This window comes from Macaca nemestrina, chromosome 4, assembly GCF_043159975.1.
Source record: "Macaca nemestrina isolate mMacNem1 chromosome 4, mMacNem.hap1, whole genome shotgun sequence".
In the NCBI taxonomy this organism is placed as follows: domain Eukaryota; kingdom Metazoa; phylum Chordata; class Mammalia; order Primates; family Cercopithecidae; genus Macaca; species Macaca nemestrina.
In genome coordinates this window covers 110,668,182-110,689,253 of record NC_092128.1, presented here as the reverse complement: position 1 = coordinate 110,689,253, position 21,072 = coordinate 110,668,182, and the positions used below count along the sequence as shown (strand labels likewise).

The 21,072-nt window shown below is 38.5% G+C and overlaps 1 protein-coding gene and 1 long non-coding RNA gene across 15 annotated transcripts in view; one reads left to right on the top strand and one right to left on the bottom strand.

Moving 5' to 3' along the window:
- LOC105497746 (succinyl-CoA:glutarate-CoA transferase) overlaps positions 1 to 21,072 on the bottom strand; it is a 749,568-nt gene that overhangs the window by 575,691 nt on the left and 152,805 nt on the right. The gene's annotated exons all lie outside the window — the stretch shown is intronic.
- LOC105497745 (uncharacterized) lies at positions 449 to 15,104 on the top strand. Its single transcript, XR_011622305.1, has 3 exons — positions 449 to 553; positions 10,191 to 10,331; positions 14,966 to 15,104. It is a non-coding gene; the product is annotated as an uncharacterized lncRNA (long non-coding RNA).

Here is a 21,072-nt window from a genome sequence, read left to right as displayed (position 1 = left end):
CTAATTCATATTGAGCTTTGTTTCACTGTACTGATTTTCACCAATTTAATGCTAAAGGTCTAGACCTCAGTTACCTCAAGATCTCTTTTAGTGAAAGAGGTCAATGTGCACTGGAGTACTTTTCCTCAAAATGATCAGATTTGCATCACAGCTGACTACCAGAGAGGTCATTCCTGAACGTTCAAGTTATCTCACTTCTCTGCCTAGTCTAAGAACCAGCCAGAATCCAGAAGCTTCACGTGGATGTTTACAATAAGAAATATGCCATCAGCATGTTTCATTTAATTTTGGTTGAAGTATTTTAACATGCACATTACCCTAATTGAAATTTAAAAAAAAAAAAAAAAGCAGTAGCAAAGTAAGACTCTTACTTCATAATGGAAGACATCATAATTGCAAGACTATCAAAAAGTAAACGCTTTAGGTAAAAATCAGTCTTTGCTGCAACCAATGGGCTCCTAGGGCAGGACGTGCATAGCTAAGGAAAGTAGTAATAAGTTGAAAATGGACAGAAGAGGGATTGAAGGAAAGAGAACAAAAAGGAGAAACTAAGGTATTGGTAATAATAATATAGTCATAAAGCTAACACTTATTTAGTGCTTACTATGTAATGGGCACTGCCATAAGCACTTAACAAAAATTAATTCATTTTAATTCTCAGCAATCCTTGGAGGCAAACACTATTTTAATTCCCATTTAGTGAATGAGGAAACTAAAGCATAGAGCATTTCATGACCGGCTTGAGGGTAACAGCTATTTAGTAGTATATTGAGGATTTAAATCAATGTAGTTTGGCTCCAGAGTCCATGCTCCTAACCACTACACTAGAGGCCTATATAGGATGGTTACCAAATGGAAAGTGGGTTCAACAATAAGCTTGAAATCAACTACACACACACAAACACACACACACGAGAGAGAGACTGAGGGTTTCCTAACCACTACCCTAGAGGCCTATACAGGAAGGTTACCAAATGGAGAGAGAATTTAATTCAACAATAAGCTTAAAATTAATTACACACACACACACACACACACACACACACACACACACGAGTCACTCTGTCTCTCTCCCTTCCCCCTCTCTGAGATTTTCCCTTATAAGGGGAAAAAAAAAATTTGCATTGCATTGAAATTAACATATTCTCCTACTAATAAGTACAACATAAAATGTAATATGTACTTGGCAACAAGTAACACGTGCTATTACAAACATTAGAAAAGAATACAAAAAGCCTTCTCCAGAAACATGAGTACATAACACTTTAACCACGAAAGAGATCCCATTCGTAGGGCAGCCCAAGAACACACAGTGCCATCCAGCGATAAAGTAGGTGAAGCACGCATGTATCCTCTTCTGCAAGGGAATCGAATATTAAACCTTAGTCTTTTCAATAAGCAATTCAGAATTTTCAGATAAAAAATGGAAACTAGCATAAGTAATAACGTATCTTTTATTTTTCTATGACTTGTGCCAAATTACCTTACATTTAAATTCTCCACTATTTCTTAATTAAGTGTATAAATTCAGACAAGACCAACTCAAACTATTAACTTGAGAGTTAAGAGGAGTCGCGGATAATTTAATAGAGTACTTCATTTTCCTCAAGAAATCATTCAAACTATTAACAGCATCTCAGTCACCCAACAAGGATATATTATCATCATATAGGGTACTTCGATCCTACCTAACATGACTTTTCAGTTAGTGTATTTTGCAGAGTTCAAAAGCAGTCAGTGATTAAGGCTGAATGCACCTGCCCTATACATGGCAAAGTAAATTATGGCTAGTTCTGCCTTCAGCAGCACCCACACTACAGAACCTCCAAAAAGAAACGGATGCAGCAATTAAGCATATGGTAAAGGAGAGACAAGGAGAGATACGGAGAGGAACTGGGCAAGCATCAAACAATGTAAAATTTATCTATGCACCTAAATAGGCAATTATTTTTACAAAACTCTCATACAGACAAGGTTTACATAATGATGTAACTAAATTCTAAAGTTTAGTTTTCATCCGAAGCCACAACGTTATGGCTGATTTTACCACTAAGAGAAAATATTTATTTATGTCCCTGGAAGAAATTTAAGAAACATTCATTAGTGAATTTTTTTCTTTAATTTACTTATTTGTTTATTTTTGGAGACAGAGTCTTGCTTTATCACCCAGGCTGGAGTGCAGTGGCACAATCTCAGTTCACTGCAAACTCCATCTCCCCGGTTCAAGTGATTTGCCTGCCTCAGCTTCCCCAGTAGCTGGGATTACAGGCGTGTGCCACCATGCTCAGCTACTTTTTGTATTTTTAGTAGAGATAGGGTTTCACCATGCTGGCCAGGCTGGTCTCGAACTCCTGACCTCAGGTGATCCACCCGCCCTGACCTCCCAAAGTCTTGGGATTACAGGCATGAGCCACCACACCCAGCCCATGAGTTCCTTAAATATAATTTCTTTTCTAAAACACTTACCAAACTTTTTTTTTTATTATTATGGTACTTTAAGTTCTAGGGTACATGTGCACAATGTGCAGGTTTGTTACATATGTATACTTGTGCCATGTTGGTGTACTGCACCCATCAACCCGTCATTCACATTAGGTATATTTCCTAATGCTATCCCTCCCCACCCCCAACAATAGGACCCAGTGTGTGATGTTCCCCTTCCTGTGTCCAAGTGATCTCATTGTTCAATTCCTACCTATGAGTGAGAACATGTGGTATTTGGTTTTCTGTTCTTGCAACAGTTTGCTGAGAATGATGGTTTCCAGCTGCATCCATGTCCCTATAAAGGACACAAACTCATCCTTTTTTATGGCTGCATAGTATTCCATGGTGTATATGTGCCACATTTTCTTAATCCAGTCTGTCACTGATGGACATTTGGGTTGATTCCAAGTCTTTGCTATTGTGAATAGTGCCGCAATAAACATACATGTGCATGTGTCTTTACAGCAGCGTGACTTATAATCCTTTGGGTATATCCCCAGTAATGGAATGGCTGGGTCAAATGGTATTTCTAGTTCTAGATCCTTGAGGAATCGCCACACTATTTTCCACAATGGTTGAACTAGTTTACAATCCCATCAACATTGTAAAAGTGTTCCTATTTCTCCACATCCTCTCCAGCACCTGTTGTTTCCTGACTTTTTAATGATTGCCATTCTAACTGGTGTGAGATGGTATCTCATTGTGGTTTTGATTTGCATTTCTCTGATGGCCAGTGATGATGAGCATTTTTTCATGTGTCTGTCGGCTGTATGAATGTCTTCTTTTGAGAAGTGTCTGTTCATATCCTTTGCCCACTTGTTGATGGGGTTGTTTGTTTTCTTCTTGTAAATTTGATTGAGTTATTTATAGGTTCTGGATATTAGCCCTTTGTCAGACAAGTAGATTGCAAAAATTTTCTCCCATTCTGTAGGTTGCCTGTTCACTCTGATGGTAGTTTCTTTTGCTGTGCAGAAGCCCTTTAGTTTAATTAGATCCCATTTGTTAATTTTGGCTTTTGTTGCTGGTGCTTTTGGTGTTTTAGACATGAAGTCCTTGCCCATGCCTATGTCCTGAAAGGTATTACCTAGGTTTTCTTCTAGGGTTTTTATGGTGTTAGGTCTAACATTTAAGTCTCTAATCCATCTTGAATTAATTTTTGTATAAGGAGTAAGGAAAGGATCCAGTTTCAGCTTTCTACTTATGGCTAGCCAATTTTCCCAGCACCATATATTAAATAGGGAATCCTTTCCCCATTTCTAGTTTTAGTCAGGTTTGTCAAAGATCAGATGGCTGTAGATGTGTGGTATTATTTCTGAGGGCTCTGTTCTGTTCCATTGGTCTATATCTCTGTTTTGGTACCAGTACCATGCTGTTTTGGTTACTATAGCTTTGTAGTATAGTTTGAAGTCAGGTAGCATGATGCCTCCAGCTTTGTTCTTTTGGCTTAGGATTGTCTTGGCAATGTGGGGTCTTTTTTGGTTCCATATAAACTTTAAAGCAGTTTTTTCCAATTCTGTGAAGAAAGTCATTGGTACCTTAAAGGGGATGGCATTGAATCTATAAATTACCTTGGGCAGTATGGCCATTTTCACAATATTTATTCTTCCTATCCATGAGCATGGTATGTTCTTCCATTTGTTTGTGCCCTCTTTTATTTCACTGAGCAGTGGTTTGTAGTTCTCCTTGAAGAGGTCCTTTACATCCCTTATAAGTTAGATTCCTAGGTATTTTATTCTCTTTGAAGCTATTGTGAATGGGAGTTGATTCATGATTTGGCTCTCTGTTTGTCTGTTACTGGTGTATAAGAATGCTTGTGATTTTTGCACATTGATTTTGTATCCTGAGATTTTGCTGAAGTTGCTTATCAGCTTAAGGAGATTTTGGGCTGAGGCGATGGGGTTTTCTAAATATACAGTCATGTCATCTGCAAACAGGGACAATTTGACTTCTTCTTTTCCTAACTGAATACCCTTGATTTCTTTCTCTTGCCTGATTGCCCTAGCCAGAACTTCCAACACTATGTTGAATAGAAGTGGTGAGAGAGGGCATCCCTGTCTTGTGCCAGTTTTCAAAGGGAATTTTTCCAGTTTTTGCCCATTCAGTATGATATTGGCTGTGGGTTTGTCATAAATAGCTCTTATGATTTTGAGATACGATCCATCAATACCAAATTTACTGAGAGTTTTTAGCATGAAGGGCTGTTGAATTTTGTCAAAGGCCTTTTCTGCATCTATTGAGATAATCATGTGGTTTTTGTCTTTGGTTCTGTTTATATGCTGGATTACGTTTATTGATTTGCGTAGGTTGAACCAGCCTTGCATCCCAGGGATGAAGCCCACTTGATCATGGTGGATAAGCTTTTTGATGTGCTGCTGGATCTGGTTTGCCAGTATTTTATTGAGGATTTTTGCATCGATGTTCATCAGGGATATTGGTCTAAAATTCTCTTTTTTTGTTGTGTCTCTGCCAGGCTTTGGTATCAGGATGATGTTGGCCTCATAAAATGAGTTAGGGAGGATTCCCTCTTTTTCTATCGATTGGAATAGTTTCAGAAGGAATGGTACCAGCTCCTCCTTGTACCTCTGGTAGAATTCAGCTGTGAATCCATCTGGTCCTGGACTTTTTTTCGTTGGTAGGCTATCAATTATTGCCTCAATTTCAGAGCCTGCTATTGGTCTATTCAGGGATTCAGCTTCTTCCTGGTTTAGTCCTGGGAGAGTGTAAGTGTCCAGGAAATTATCCATTTATTCTAGGTTTTCTAGTTTATTTGCATAGAGGTGTTTATAGTATTCTCTGATGGTAGTTTGTATTTCTGTGGGGTCGGTGGTGATATCCCCTTTATCATTTTTTATTGCATCTATTTGATTCTTCTCTCTTTTCTTCTTTATTAGACTTGCTAGCAGTTCATCAATTTTGTTGATCTTTTCAAAAAACCAGCTCCTGGATTCACTGATTTTTTGGAGGGCTTTTTGTGTCTCTATCTCCTTCAGTTCTGCTCTGATCTTAGTTATTTCTTGCCTTCTGCTAGCTTTTGAATGTGTTTGCTCTTGCTTCTCTAGTTCTTTTAATTGTGATGTTAGAGTGTCAATTTTAGATCTTTCCAGCTTTCTCTTGTGGGCATTTAGTGCTATAAATTTCCCTCTACACACTGCTTTAAATGTGTCCCAGAGATTCTGGTATGTTGTATCTTTGTTCTCATTGATTTCAAAGAACATCTTTATTTCTGCCTTCATTTCATTATGTACTCAGTAGTCATTCAGGAGTATGTTGTTCAGTTTCCATATAGTTGATTTAGTTTCTTAGTACTGAGTTCTAGTTTGATTGCACTGTGGTCTGAGAGACAGTTTCTTATAATTTCTGTTCTTTTACATTTGCTGAAGAGTGCTTTACTTCCAACTATGTGGTCAATTTTGGAATTAGTGTGATGTGGTGCTGAGAAGAATGTATATTCTTTTGATTTGGGGTGGAGAGTTCTGTAGATGTCTATTAGGTTCGCTTGGTGCAGAGTTGAGTTCAATTCCTGGATATCCTTGTTAACCTCCTGTCTCCTTGATCTGTCTAATGTTGACAGTGGGGTGTTAAAGTCTCCCATTATTATTGTCTAAGTTTTTTTGTAAGTCTCTAAGGACTTGCTTTATGAATCTGGGTGCTCCTGTATTGAGTGCATGTATATTTGGGATAATTAGCTCCTCCTGATGAACTGATCCCTTTACCATTATGTAATGGCCTTCTGTGTCTCTTTTGATCTTTGATGGTTTAAAGTCTGTTTTATCAGAGACTAGGATTGCAACCCCTGCTTTTTTGTTTTCCATTTGCTTGGTAGATCTTCCTCCATCCCTTTATTTTGAGCCTATGTGCGTCTCTGCATGTGAGATGCGTCTCCTAAATGCAGCAAACTGATGGGTCTTGACTCTTTATCCAATTTGCCAGTCTGTGTCATTTAATTGGACCATTTAGTCCATTTACATTTAAGGTTAATATTGTTATGTGTGAACTTGATCCTGTCATTATGATATAAGCTGGTTATTTTGCTCGTTAGTTGATGCAGTTTCTTCCTATCATCGATGGACTTTACATTTTGACATGTTTTTGCAATGGCTGGTACCTGTTGTTCCTTTCCATGTTTAGTGCTTCCTTCAGGATCTCTTGTAGGGCAGGCCTGGTGGTGACAAAATCTCTAAGCATTTGTAAAGGATTTTATTTCTCCTTCACTTATGAAACTTAGTTTGGCTGGATATGAAATTCTGGGTTGAAAATTCTTTTCTTTAAGAATGTTGAATATTGGCCCCCACTCTCTTCTGGCTTGGAGAGCTTCTGTCAAGAAATCTGCTGTTAGTCTGATGGGCTTCCCTTTGTGTGTAACTCGACCTTTCTCTCTGGCTGCCCTTAACATTTTTTCCTTCATTTCAACTTTGGTGAATCTGACAATTACGTGTCTTGGAGTTGCTCTTCTCGAGGAGTATCTTTGTGGCATTCTCTGTATTTCCTGAATTTGAATGTTGGCCTGCCTTACTAGGTTGGGGAAGTTCTCCTGGATGATATCCTGCAGAGTGTTTTCCAACTAGGTTCCATTCTCTCCGTCACTTTCAGGCACACCAATCAGACGTAGATTTGGTCTTTTCACATAATCCCATATTTCTTGGAGGCTTTGTTCATTTCTTTTTACTCTTTTTTCTCTACACTTCTCTTCTCGCTTCATTTCATTCATTTGATCTTCAATCGCTGATACTCTTTCTTCCAGATGATCGAGTCAGTTACTGAAGCTTGTGCATTTGTCACATAGTTCTCGTGTTATGGTTTTCATCTCTATCAGTTCTTTTAAGGTCTTCTCTGCATTGATTATTCTAGTTATCCATTCATCCATTCTTTTTTTAAGGTTTTTAGTTTCTTTGTACTGATTACATAGTTCCTCCTTTAGCTCTGAGAAGTTTGATCAACTGAAGCCTTCTTCTCTCAACTCGTCAAAGTCATTCTCCGTCCAGCTTTGTTCCATTGCTGGCGATGAGCTGTGTTCCTTTGGAGGGGGAGATGCGCTCTTATTTTTTGAATTTCCAGCTTTTCTGAACTGCTTTTCCCCATCTTTGTGGTTTTATCTGCCTCTGGTCTTTGATGATGGTGATGTACTGATGGGGTTTTGGTGTGGGTGTCCTTTCTGTTTGTTAGTTTTCCTTCTAACAGTCAGGACCCTCAGCTGTAGGTTTGTTGGAGTTTGCTTGAGGTTCAGTCCAGACCCTGTTTGCCTGGGTATCAGCAACGGAGGCTGCAGAAGATAGAATATTGCTGAACAGCTAGTGTTGCTGTCTGATTCTTGCTCTGGAAGCTTTGTCTCAGGGGTGTACCCCGCCCTGTGAGGTGTGAGGTGTCAGTCTGCACCTAGTGGGGGGATGTCTCCCAGTTAGGCTACTCAGGGGTCAGGGACCCACTTGAGCAGGCAATCTGTCCATTCTCCCATCTCAACCTCCATGCTGGCAGATCCACTGCTCTCTTCCAAGCTGTCAGACAGGGGCATTTACCTCTGCCGAGGTTTCTGCTGCTTTTTGTTTAGCTATGCCCTGTCCCCAGAGGAGGAGTCTACAGAAGCAGACCAGCCTCCTTGAGCTGTGGTGAGCTCCACCCAATTTGAGCTTCCGGGCAGCTTTGTTTACCTACTTAAGCCTCAGCAATGGTGGGTGCCCCTCCCCCAGCCTCACTGCTGCCTTGCAGTTAGATCTCAGACTGCTGTGCTAGCAATGAGGGAGGCTCCGTGGGTGTGGGACCCTCTGGGCCAAGTGTGGGATATAATCTCCTGGTGTGCTGTTTGCTAAGACCCTTGGTAAAACGCAGTATTAGGGTGGGAGTTACCCGATTTTCCAGGTGTTGTGTGTCTCAATTTCCTTTGGCTACGAAAAGGAATTCCCTTCCCCCTTGCACTTCCCAGGTGAGGCGATGCCCCAGCCTGCTTCAGCTCTCGCTGGTCGGGCTGCACCCATGGACCAGCGCCAACTGTCCGACATGCCCCAGTGAGATGAACCCAGTACCTCAGTTGAAAATGCAGAAATCACCCATCTTCTGTGTCGTTCACTCTGGGAGCTGGAGGCTGGAGTTATTCCTATTCGGCCATCTTGGGTGCACGCCCCCTAAACTTTTAATAGTAGTTATCACTAAGGAGTGGAATTGCAAAAAACAATTTACTTATTAAATCATACATTTGTATCATTTTGGCATTTTTTTCTAATATGAATTTCTTTTGTTAAAGATGTGAAAAAAGTACTATGCACCATACTTTTACAGTCATAACGAAGAAACACTGAAAGATAAGACTTTGTCTCTATTTTCTACATATCTCTTACACATTTCAATCATTTGTGTAAATGATTTGCACATACACTAATAAAACACAGCTTCTGGTTAATTTAACAAATGTCCTTCACCACAGAACTACTTCAGAATCTAAGCATTTTGCACAGCATATTTTCCAACTGACAGCTAAGTTAACTTTTAAATTTTCATTTTTTAAAGTGCCGTGATTAACAATGCATCAACAGGGCCAGGCATGGTGGCTCACGCCTGTAATCCTAGTACTTCGGGAGGCTGAGGTGTGTGGATCACCTGAGGTCAGGAGTCTGAGACCAGCCTGACCAACATGGTGAAACCCTGTCTCTACTAAAAATACAAAAACTGGCCGGGCATGGTGGTGGGTGCCTGTGATCCCAGCTACTTGGGAGGCAGAGGCAGGAGAATCGCTTGAACCTGGGAAGCAGAGGTTGTGGTGAGCCAAGATCACACCACTGCACTCCAGCCTGGGTGACAGAGCGAAACTCCATCTCAAATCATCATCATCATCATCATAATTATGCATTTATGGGAAGTGAATATGATTTAAAAGACTGGTATGTAAACTGTGACCAGTGGAGTCGAACTTGAGGTTCATGTCTATGGCCACTGGAATGTCCCTCTCTGCTGTTGCTTCCCTTCAGGACAAGTGCTTCACATGAAGAGCTCCTAAACACTCCTAAAGACTACCAGTTACAAAGGTATTTTGTAACTACCAGTTACAAAAGTGCAAAGCTGCTGTCATGCACTTAGTCCATATCCTTGTTGCCTCAGTTGTGGTCATTGTGTCCACACAGTCATCAAGTCTTAAAGTTCTGTCCAGGGCGGATGCAGTGGCTCACGCCTGTAATCCCAGCCCTTTGGGAGGCTGATGCAGGCGGATCACCTGAGGTCAGGAGTAGGCAAGACCAGCCTGGCCCGCATGGTGAAACCCCATCTTTACTAAAAATACAAAAAATAGCCAGGTGCCATAGTATGTGCCTGTAATCCCAGGTACAAAGGCTGAGGCAGGAGAATTGCTTGCACCCGGGAGGCGGAGGTTGCAGTGAACCAAGATTGCGCCATTGCACTTCCGTCTGAGTGACCGAGTGAGACTCCATCTCAAAAAAACAAAAAAAGTTCTTTCTAAATCACTGTATGTTCTTTTAGTCCCCTGTCCTGAGGTAGCCTGTAGAGCAAAGACATTAAGTATAGAACTATCCCCCAGACCAGTCAAGAAAGTTGCTACAACTTCAGTTTTGATTAAAAATTATTTGGGGAACTAAGATGCCATTTAATTTTAGGAGTATCAAATGATAATATTAGTGGGACCATCCAAGAAGCCTCTCTATATAAGAGACACACCTTGCAGGTTTACCCTAAAACACACTTTCTTTTTAAATTGTAACCCCCAGGTCTACTGCATCAGAGTTATCTGGGGTGCTGCTCCAAAATGCAGATTCCTGAATCCTGCCCCAGACTGAGTGGATTTCAATGCTTGCGTGTGAGGCCCAGGAATCGTTTTTTCAAAAAGCTCACTGGTACTTTTATATATCGTAAGTTCATTAAGTATTCTGTGGGACAGCAGTTTTCAAATTTTGCTGCACATCAGAATCATCTGGAGAGATTTTTAAAACCTCAGTACACAGGCCATGCCCTATACCAGTTAAATTAGAATCTCTGGGGATGGGAAAGAGGCAGCAGAAGTTCTGAAAACTCCACAGGTGATTTCAGTGGGCAGCCAACTTTAAGCACTGGTGTTGTAAAGGACCAAGGTACAGCTTAGATACCAAATTGAGTCCTCCTGAGTGTCAAAGCACACTCAACTTGAGACTTTTAGCAGTAACAACAACGACAAAATGGTTAATACTCACTTTTTCACAGTGACAACAAGACCTAACAAGCTGCCATAAAAATCTTAAGTATGGTTTAAACACAGAAAAATTCTCATTACCAAATATGACTACATACAATTAAAAAAAAAGTTTTCAACACTTTTAAACAAACAAAAATGTGACTCATTAATTCCAGCCTCCATTGAAAGAAAACTTATGCTCTAAATACAGCTCTGAACCTATCTTCTAAATCGGTTTCATTAAATAATATGATGAAGTGACCAATATGCTTTTTTTTCATGCTGTTACATATCAATCTGCAACAGCTTGAGGACAGTTAGAAAATACAGAAGTAGAATGTGTATCAGAATAAACTAAATTTCAGATTCATTGAGCTGATATCTCAAGTCAAGAGCTTCTGTAGTTAAAAGACTGAAAGATGGATGCACCCTGATTTTCCCTCAGGGGCTTACAAGATAAGATAGTGCATTACTAAACCTGACAAAACATATCTGACTATACTGCACCAGAAACTACAGTCACAGAATTTTAAAAGCATGTCTTTACTTAATGAAGTACAAATTTCAAAATCAAACTGGGCCTATAGACTTAGCAGAAGGCAAAAGGAGAATGTACTCATTTTACTATTGTGACCTGGCTTGAATTCAACAGAATCAAAGATATAAAAGAATTGCAGAGCTGTCTGGTGGAAAGGAAATCATCATTTCATAAAGGACTCAATGACTTACATGATTTCAAATCATGCTTTAAGTGTCTACAGCTTACTTTAAAGAAAACCTCAAAATGCATCTGAATTATCGTCTATCCTATAAGTGTGGTTCAGTTTCAGGAAGAACTGATTGAACTGAAAATAACTATCCCACCAAGAAGACAGTGTTCCTGGAAATTTAAAAAATACAGACTATAGAGCTAGGCTGAAATTTCTTACAATTGTCTCAACAATGTGTTAATCCCCTGTCCCTATGAAAATCCACCTAAAATATAAAATCGCTGACATTAAAAATGAATACCACTCCATCAGCAATGAAAGCTTGAATCAGAACTGATACAGACCTTCATTTGTACAGAATGTATGTTCTTTAATAGTAACAACACAATGGTATATAAAACCAAAACTGTCTGTAGCCACCTCCACCTGCTAAGGTGGTGAACTGGTTTCCCATTGTTGCTGTAACAAATTGCCCCTAAACTTAGTGGCTTCTAATAAGACAAATTTAATATTTTATAATCCTGGAGGTCAGAAGTCTGAAACCACTCCACATGGGCTAATGTGAAGGTGTCGACAAAGCTGGTTCCTTCTGGAGGCTCTCAAGTGAGAATCTGTTTCCTTGCCTCTTTAAGCTTCTAGAGTCTGAGTGCATTTGTTAGATGTGTGATCTCATTCACCAAATCACTTCAACTTCTTGCTACCATTATCACACCTCAAACTATAGTAGTCCCCTCTACTTTGTGGTTTCACTTTCCACTTTCAACTGCAATCTAGAAATAGTTGAGTACAGTACATATTGTAATGATATATTGGGACAGACCACATTCACATAACTTTTATTACAGTATATTATTACGATTGCTCTATTTTGCCATATTGTTCATCTCTTATGGTGCCTAATTTATTCATAGTTATGCATGTAGAGGAAAAAAACACAGTATTTATAGGGCTTGGTACTAACCATGGTTTCACGCATCCACTGGGGATCTTAAAATGTATCCCCCACAGGTAAGGAGAGACTATTGTAATGACTCTGATACTCTCGCCTCTCTCTTACAAGAACCCTTTTTTTTTTAGTTTCATTAGGCCCACATGGATAATTCAGGATAATCTCCCACCTCAAGATCTTTAATTTAATCACATCTATGATGTTCCCTTTACCATGTAAGGTGACATATTCATAGGTTCTGGGGATAAGGACGTGGACATCTTCGGAGACTACTTTCAGTTCACCACAGGTGGTAATACGGAAGGAGGAAAGAGTAGACATAGTAGCGGTTAAACATTATTTTTCACTTTCAACATGAGTGGGGAAGGAAGAAAGAAAAGACCCAAATTTCAAAGCATCAGCCCATTCTTCTGTGTTCTAAGACTATTCTAACCATTACAATAGCTACTGCCCACATGTGGCTATTGAGACTTTGATGGCAATATTCCAAATTAAGATGTGCTGTAAATGTACAACTACATATAAAACTTGAAAGACATCATATAAGAAAAAAGTAAAATGTCTAATGATTAATTTTAAACAAATTTTACATTTTGAAAGGAAAATATTTTGGACATATTTGGTTGAATAAAATATATAATCAAAATTAATCTCATCTGTTACTCTTTATTTTTTTAACAGGGCTAATAGGGAATTTTAAATTACAGATGTGGGGAATAAGCACACTCAAAAAAGATGAAATAAAGTCTTCTGCCATAAAAGCAACAAGAACACTGGCAAAAATTCTCAAAATCAAATTTTTGAAAACTCTGGAAATTAACTAAAGCCTTGCAATAACTGATGAGTTTTTATCCAAGGAAAAAAAAAAACACCTGAATTTTAATAAGACCAGCAAGCTTTGTGACATCTTAACTTGCCATATTATCATCCACTTCTACCAGGCTTGAGAACCAACAGCCTCATCAGAAACGAAATACTAGCAGCCTGGCAACCACAAAAGACAGCAGAATGAGTTTAAAGTTTAGTGGGGGAAAACCCAGGCTTTCTTTTCTTTTTTTTTTTTTTTTTTTTTTTCCAGCTTCACTGATGAATTCTACCAAACAATAAAAGAAAAATTAGTACTAATTCTTCACAAACTCTTCCAAAAGCCAGGAGAGGAAGGAATACTTTTCAACTCTTTCTATGAAGCAAATGTTACTCAGGCACCAAAAACTAACAAAAACATCATCAGAAAACTACAGACCATAAAAACCAATATCCCTTATGAATATAAACCTAAGAATCCTCAGCAACATACTAGCATACTGAGTACAGCAATACATACAAAGGATCATACAACTTTACCAACTGAAAATTTTCCAAGGGTTGAAAGATTGGTTCAATATACAAAAATCAATGTCAACTGTTAATCAATCAATAACCAAATAACATATAAATGGGATAAGTGACACAAAACAAATCATCATGTCAGTAGTCACAGAAATAGCATTTGCCAAAATTCAACACTCTTTCATGATAAAAACAGTCAGTAAACTAGGAACAGAGGGTACTTCCTTGACCTGTTAAAGCATAACAAGGAAGGCCAGGCACTATGGCTCATGTCTGTAATCCCAGCACGTTGGAAGGCCAAGATAGGAGGATCACTTGAGCTCAGGAGTTTGAGACCAGCATGGGCAACATAGTGAGAGCTCATCTCTACTAAAATTCAAAAAAATTTAGCTAAGCATGATGGCATATGCCTGTAGTCCCAGATACTCAGCGGGCTGAGGTGGGGGAATGCTTGAGCCTGGGAGTTCAAGACTGCAGTGAGCCATGATCATGCCACTGCATTCCAGCCTGGGTGCCAGAGAGAGACCTTGACTTAAAAAAAAAAAAAAAAAAAAAAAGAGTATCACAGAAAAAAACACAGCTAACATCATACATAATGGTGAAAGACTGAAATGTTTTGCCTTGAGATCAAGAACAAGAAAAGGATGCCTGCTCTTGCCACTTCCATTCAACATTGTACTGGAATTCTGTCCAGGGCAGTTAGGCAAGAAAAAGAAATACAGTGCACTCAGATTGGAAAGGAAAAAAGCAAAACTATCTTATTTTGCAGATGATGTAATCTCACACTGGAAAAATCCTACGGAATCCACTAAAATACTCTTAGAACTAAATAATGAGCCCAGCAAGGTTGTAAGATTAAAAAAAATTAAATATATGATCATCACATTAAGTTCTATTGCTCAATGCTGATCACAATAATTCAACTTTAGAGAATATAAACAGCCTATGTAATGCAGCACCTATGCCAAGATCAGCAAACTTATAGCACCCTCCCAGTGAGTGTTGTACCTTGGCAGACAAGGATAATAATCACAGCACTCTTTTCCAGAAGTCATGTCAACCTTCTCAATACCACCCTCCAGTCCAGGTCCAAGTGACAGAAAGATTAAAGCTGTCTGCAGTCTTGTGTTGCTTCTACTACCATTCCACCAAAACAGCACTAGTAGTCAACTCCTGCTCTACAGGCTTGGCCCAATGTCCTGCCAAGAAAGTCCTTCTTTCCCAGCCAAACAAACAAGCAAACAAAAAACAGCCTGTTACTGACTCTTTACTTTGAATGGACCTACTAACTATATAGGACATAGGGTTATTATTTGAAATGTCACACCCGATGTTTATTCTTCACAGGAGTATGAAGAAATGGCCAGATTTAGTACCAATCACAACTGCTAGGAGAAGGCTTTCAGTCAGTCACACCAAACAATAAATGCAACGGCCTGAAGCAGGAGAAAGCTTGACATGTTCTACAATGTTTAACCACTACTATGTCTACTCTTTCCTCCTTCCATATTACCACCCGTGGTTGGCTGAAAATAGTCTCCAAAAGATGTCAACGTCCTTATCCCCAGAACCTATGAATATGCCACCTTATATGGTAAGGGGAACATCATAGATGTGATTAAATTAAATATCTTGAGATGGGAGATTATCCTGGATTATCCACGTGGGCCTAATGAAACCATGACGCTTGATGCAGGTGGTTTATTTATCATTTAGCTACAATGATGCCATAATAGTTGGGACCAAAGAGACATGATCTAGTTTACAGACATGGTCCATAAATTAAGATGGGTAAATAGTCACCATTGATTAGCCAACAAACAAGGACATGATGGCAACATTTCATTCTAAATAAAATTCCTGCCCCCTACAAAAAAAAGAAAAAAAAAAAAAAACAAGAAAATAAATAAATAAGTAAATAAAATAAAAAATTCCCTGACCTGAGAAAATGCAAAGATAAAGGTGAAATTAATTAGTAACAAAAACAAATTGTTCTAACTCTAAAAGTAGACAACAAAGATGATTCTGATATCATTAAGCACAGCTTTAGGAATAGTCCATTAAATTCATGATTCTACTAGGTTCTGCAAGGACAAAATCTAAATTCAGGAAATACATGTTAACATCAATAGATCTTTCTATTCCTATTTCTTTTATATCTTGAACTCAACTATTTTTCTATTGTTTTACAACATTTGAAAGCTCCAAAGTGTTTTTAAGTATCTAATAAGAAAATTAAGCTACATCACCATAAAATATGTCTCCCCATTGTATTATTTTTTCCTTTGGGGTACCCTCCCACTAGTAATTATCAATTATTACAAGTTGAAGACCTGACTTTCCTTTTTAGTTCATATCATATAAAAATATGCAATGCCCATGAATATAACTAATGACTTCAGTATACAAAACCAGAGCATGTTCCCAATTCACTTACATTTCACTCAGTTTTCCTCAAGAAGACAACAAACCATATTTTGTATTGAAGTCAATTTGCATTTAACCTAACCAATAGCATTACAGCAACATAAAATGATAGAGTATCAAAAATTCTTTAGAGCTTTCTTTGTAAATAATCTGATTTTTCCTTTTTTGGTTTAACTTCCTAATTACTCATCTTAATAACAGATCCTTTTTTTCAATATTTTAAATTGATGATTTTTGATTTAATTGAAAATAAAATTATAAATATTGATAGTACATATAATGTTTTGATCTATGAATACACTGCGAGATGATTAAATCAAGCTAGTTAACATACACATCTCTTTTTTTTTTTTTTTTTTTTTTGGAGATGGAGTCTTGCTCTATTATCTAGGCTGGAGTACAGTGGTGCAATCTCGGCTAATGCAACTGCTGTCTCCCGGGTTCAAGCAATTCTCCTGCCTCAGCCTCCAGAGTAGGTGGGATTACAGGTGCCCGCCACCACAACTGGCTAATTTTTGTATTTTTAGTAGAGATGGGGTTTCACCATGTTGGCCAGGCTGGTCTCGAACTCCTGACCTCAAGTGATCCATCCTCCTCAGCCTCCCAAAGCATTAGGATTACAGGCATAAGCCACCATGTCTGTCCTTCATCACCTCATATATTTGTGTTTTTATGATAAGAACATTTAAGATCTAATCTCTTAGGAAATTTAAAGCATACATTATTATTAACTCTAGTCACCTTGCTGTACAATAGATCTCCAGAACTTATTTATCTCATCTAACTGAAACTTTGCCCTCTTTGACCATCATCTCCCCCTGCCCCCACCTCCAACCCCCAGCCCCTGGCAACCACCATTCTAGTCTCTGCCTCTAGGACTTCAACTTTTTCAGATTCCACATATATACAAGACCATGTGATATTTTTCTTTCTGTGCCTAACTTATATCACTTAGTGCTGCAGGTTCATATGCCTTGTTGCAAATGATAGGATTTTCTTCATTTTTAAGACTAAACCATATTACATTGTGTATATATAACACATTTCTTTATCTATTCATCTGATGATTTACGTTTAGATTGATTCCAATGCTGCAGTGAACATGGGAATGCATATATTTATTCAACACACTGATTTTCTCACCTTTGATATATTCTCAGAAGTGGGATTGTTAGATCATATGGTAGTTCTACTTTTAATTCTTTTAAGGAACCCCCATACTGCTTTCCATAATGGCTATACTCATTTACATTCCCACTAATAGTGTGTAAGTGTTCCTTTTTCTCCACACTCTCGCCAACACTTATTATCTGTCTTGCTGATAATAGCAATTCTAACAAGTTTGAGGTTGTGGTTTTAATTTGCATTTTCCCTGATGTTTCATGGTGTTGGACATTTTTTCAAATACTTGTTGGCCACTTGTATGTCCTGTTTCAAGAAATGTCTGGCCAGGGGCGGTGGCTCACACCTACAATCCCAGCATTTTGGGAGGCCAAGGCGGGTGGATCACCTGAGCTCAGGAGTTTAAAACCAGCCTGGTCAACATGGTGAAACCCCATCTCTACCAAAAATACAAAAATTAACTGGGCATGGTGGCCCGCAGCTCTAATCCCAGCTACTTTGGAGGCTGAGGCAGAAGAATTTCTTGAACCCGGGAGGCGGAGGTTGCAGTGAGCTGAGATGGCACCACTGCACACCGGCCTGGGTGACAGAGCAAGACTCCATCTCAAAAAAAAAAAGAAAGAAAGAAATGTCTATTTAGGTCGTTTGCCCAATTTTTAATGGGGTTATTTGTTTTCCTTGTTATTGAACTGTTTGGGTTCCTTATATATTTTGGATAATAATCCCTTATCAGATATATGCTTTGCAAAAATTTTCTCCCATTCTTTAAGTTGTCTCTTCACTCTGTTGATTGTTTTCTTTGCTGTGCAGAAACTGTTTAGTTTGATGCAATCTCATTTGTCTAGTTTTGCTTTCATTGCCTGTGCTTTTTGGGCTCATATCCAAATACCTTCACCAAAAAAAAATGTCAAGAAGCTATTTCCCTATGTTTTATTCTCGTAGTCTAACAGTTTAGGTCTTATGTTTCAGTCTCTAATCCATATTATCTATGTATTTACATTTAGAGACAGGGTCTCGCTTTGTCACCCAGGCTGGAGTTCAGTGGCACGCTCATAATTCTATGTAACCTCTAATTCCTGGGCTCAAGCAATTCTCCTACCTCAGCCTCCCAAGTAGGTGGGATTGCAGGTGCTCACAACCATGCCCGGGTAATTTTTATATTTTTTTTGTACAGACAGGGTCTCATTATTATTGGCCAGGCTGGTCCCAAACTCCTGGCCTCAAGTGATACTCCTGCATACTGGGATTACAGGCCACTGCACTGGCCCTTTTAATCCATTTTAAGTTGATTTTTGCGTATAGTGTAAGATAACGGTCCAACCTCATTCTTCTGCATCTGAATATCCAGTTTGTTTTTTTGTTTGTTTGGTTTTTTGTTTGTTTGTTTTGGTATTTTTGAGAGAGTCTAGCTCTGTCACCCAGGCTGGAGTGCACTGGCACAACCTCGGCTCACTGCAACCTCCACATCCTGGGTTCAAGAGATTCTTCTGCCTCAGTCTCCCAAGTAGCTGGGACTATAGGCACATGCCACCACGCCCGGCTAATTTTTTTATTTTTAGTAGAGATGGAGTTTCACTAGGTTGGCCAGGCTGCTCTCAAACTTCTGACCTCAAATGATTCCCCCACCTTAGCCTCCCAAAGTGCTGGGATTACATGCATGAGCCAGTGCGCCTGGCCAGTCAATTGATCTTTGACAAAGGTGCCACAATATACAATAGGGAAAGTACAGCCTCGCCAATAAATTGTATTGGTAAAACTGGATATTCAGGCTGGGTGGGGTGGCTCGTGCCTGTAATCCCAGCACTCTTGAGGTCAGGAGTTCAAGAACAGCCTGGCCAGCATGGTGAAACCCTGTCTCTACTAAAAATACGAAAAGTAGCTGGGCATAGCGGTTCGTGCCTATAATCCCAGCTACTTGGGAGGCTGAGGCAGCAGAGTCATTTGAACCTGGGAGGCAGAGGTTGCAGTGAGATTGTGCTGCTAAACTGGACAGCCTAGGTGACAGATTGAGACCCTGTCTGCAAAAAACAACAAAAACAAACAAACAAAAAATCAATTGACTGTAACTGTGTGTATTTATTTCTGAGCTTTCTGTGCTGTTCCTTTGGTCTACACGTCTGTCTTTATGCCAACAGCATGCCGTTTTGATTACAATAGCTTTGTATTATATTTTGAAATCAAGAAGTATGACACCTCCAGCTTTGTGTTTTTTACTTGAGACTGCTTTGGATTCATTAACAGAATGAAGGATAAAAATTATAGGATTGTCTCAGGGAATACAGAAAAAGCATTTAGCAATATTCAACATCTTCTCATGATAAAAACTTACAATAAATTAGGTATAGAAGGAATGTACCTCAACAAAATAAAAACTACATATTACAAGCCCACAGTTAGTATCATACCCAACTTTCTGCTATAACCTTCTATTTTTCCTTCTCCCTCAAAGGAAGAAAAAACAAAACTCCCTTTGAAGAGTTCTCTTAATTTCCTTAGTCATAGACTGTGCTGCCTCTCTACTTTTTCCTCCTATACTCATGCTTCAACACAATCTCAGCTTTTAGCTCTACTTCCTTCCTGAATACACAATTGCTTTCCTCACAGATTTGTACATTCACGGGCTTTTCTCAAGGAAATTCTTCTAGAGCTGATCTATCAATTAGGCACAGTAGGCACAATGCTTAAGACCCAAAATACTTTAAGGATACACAAAATGTTGCAATTTTCATTTCATTTAAAATCAGAAAAAAAAAGTGTAATAATAATAAACGTAGAATAATGAATTACCTTCATCGTTATACCAATGCAGTTATAGAATATAATTTTTAATATTTTTATGAAGGAAAGGACCCACAAAGGCAAAAGTTCCCAGGGCCCACAGAAGTCATAATGGGCCCCTTCTTCTAAGTCAGCCTAGTCCCAGATCTCTCCCCAGTCAAAACTTGTCCATTCTAGCCTCATAGGCAAGACCTGCACCAGAAGTAACAATACGGGTACTTATCAAAACCTGATTAATAGTGATGGTTACGTAACTCACTAAACTTACTAAAATCATTAAGTTATAATATTTATGATATGTAATATATACCTCAATAAAATTATTTAAAAAAAGATATAGAGTTGTTTTAAAAAGCTAGAAACACAGGTATATCTAAGGACACAAAACAATGAATTTTAGATTACTATACTTGTTTGAGATTCAAAAGTTTATCAGTCAAAACGATAAGAATTAAAATTGTATCTACTTGAATATGTTCATATAATATGATCAATGTACATATGTGAGTAAAGGATAGTGACATCAAAAGTGACAAAACATTCTGTATGTGAAAATAATTACGGTGCTAAAAAAACTAACTCATTGTAGTAGTAATTAAGGGAGCCTGGTTGCAATTAAGTACAGGAAGGATATTAAAACTTCCAAAAGATATTTCTGTAAGCCACAACAGAAGAACAGAGCAACAGAATAAGTAGAACCACATCCAAACCCACTTCCTTGTTATTTACCAATGTCATCTAAAGAACACTGTTTAGATGCTGATGTTAGTTGTCTTGACTGGACAAATTTAAATCATATTCAGACTAAAAAAAAAAATCAAAAGAATTTTTGAAAAGGGTTAAAAGTTATAGCCTTAAAACTATAAAAAATGTAGTGCCCACTACAAACCACATCCTGGCAATTGTCATGTCTCTATAATGAACTACTTGAAATGGTTTTGTTGTGGCTGAGGCAATCGTTTCTGAGTTAATAATCAGCTACTATTCCAATCGGGTGTAAATTGTCTTTTTTACACTAGATCACTTTTAAGAGGATTATAACAATTTAATTTTTAGCAACTAATGTTCAATGTTATAATCATTCGTCATTCCATATAATATAATCAAAATGAGTAGAAAAGTATGTT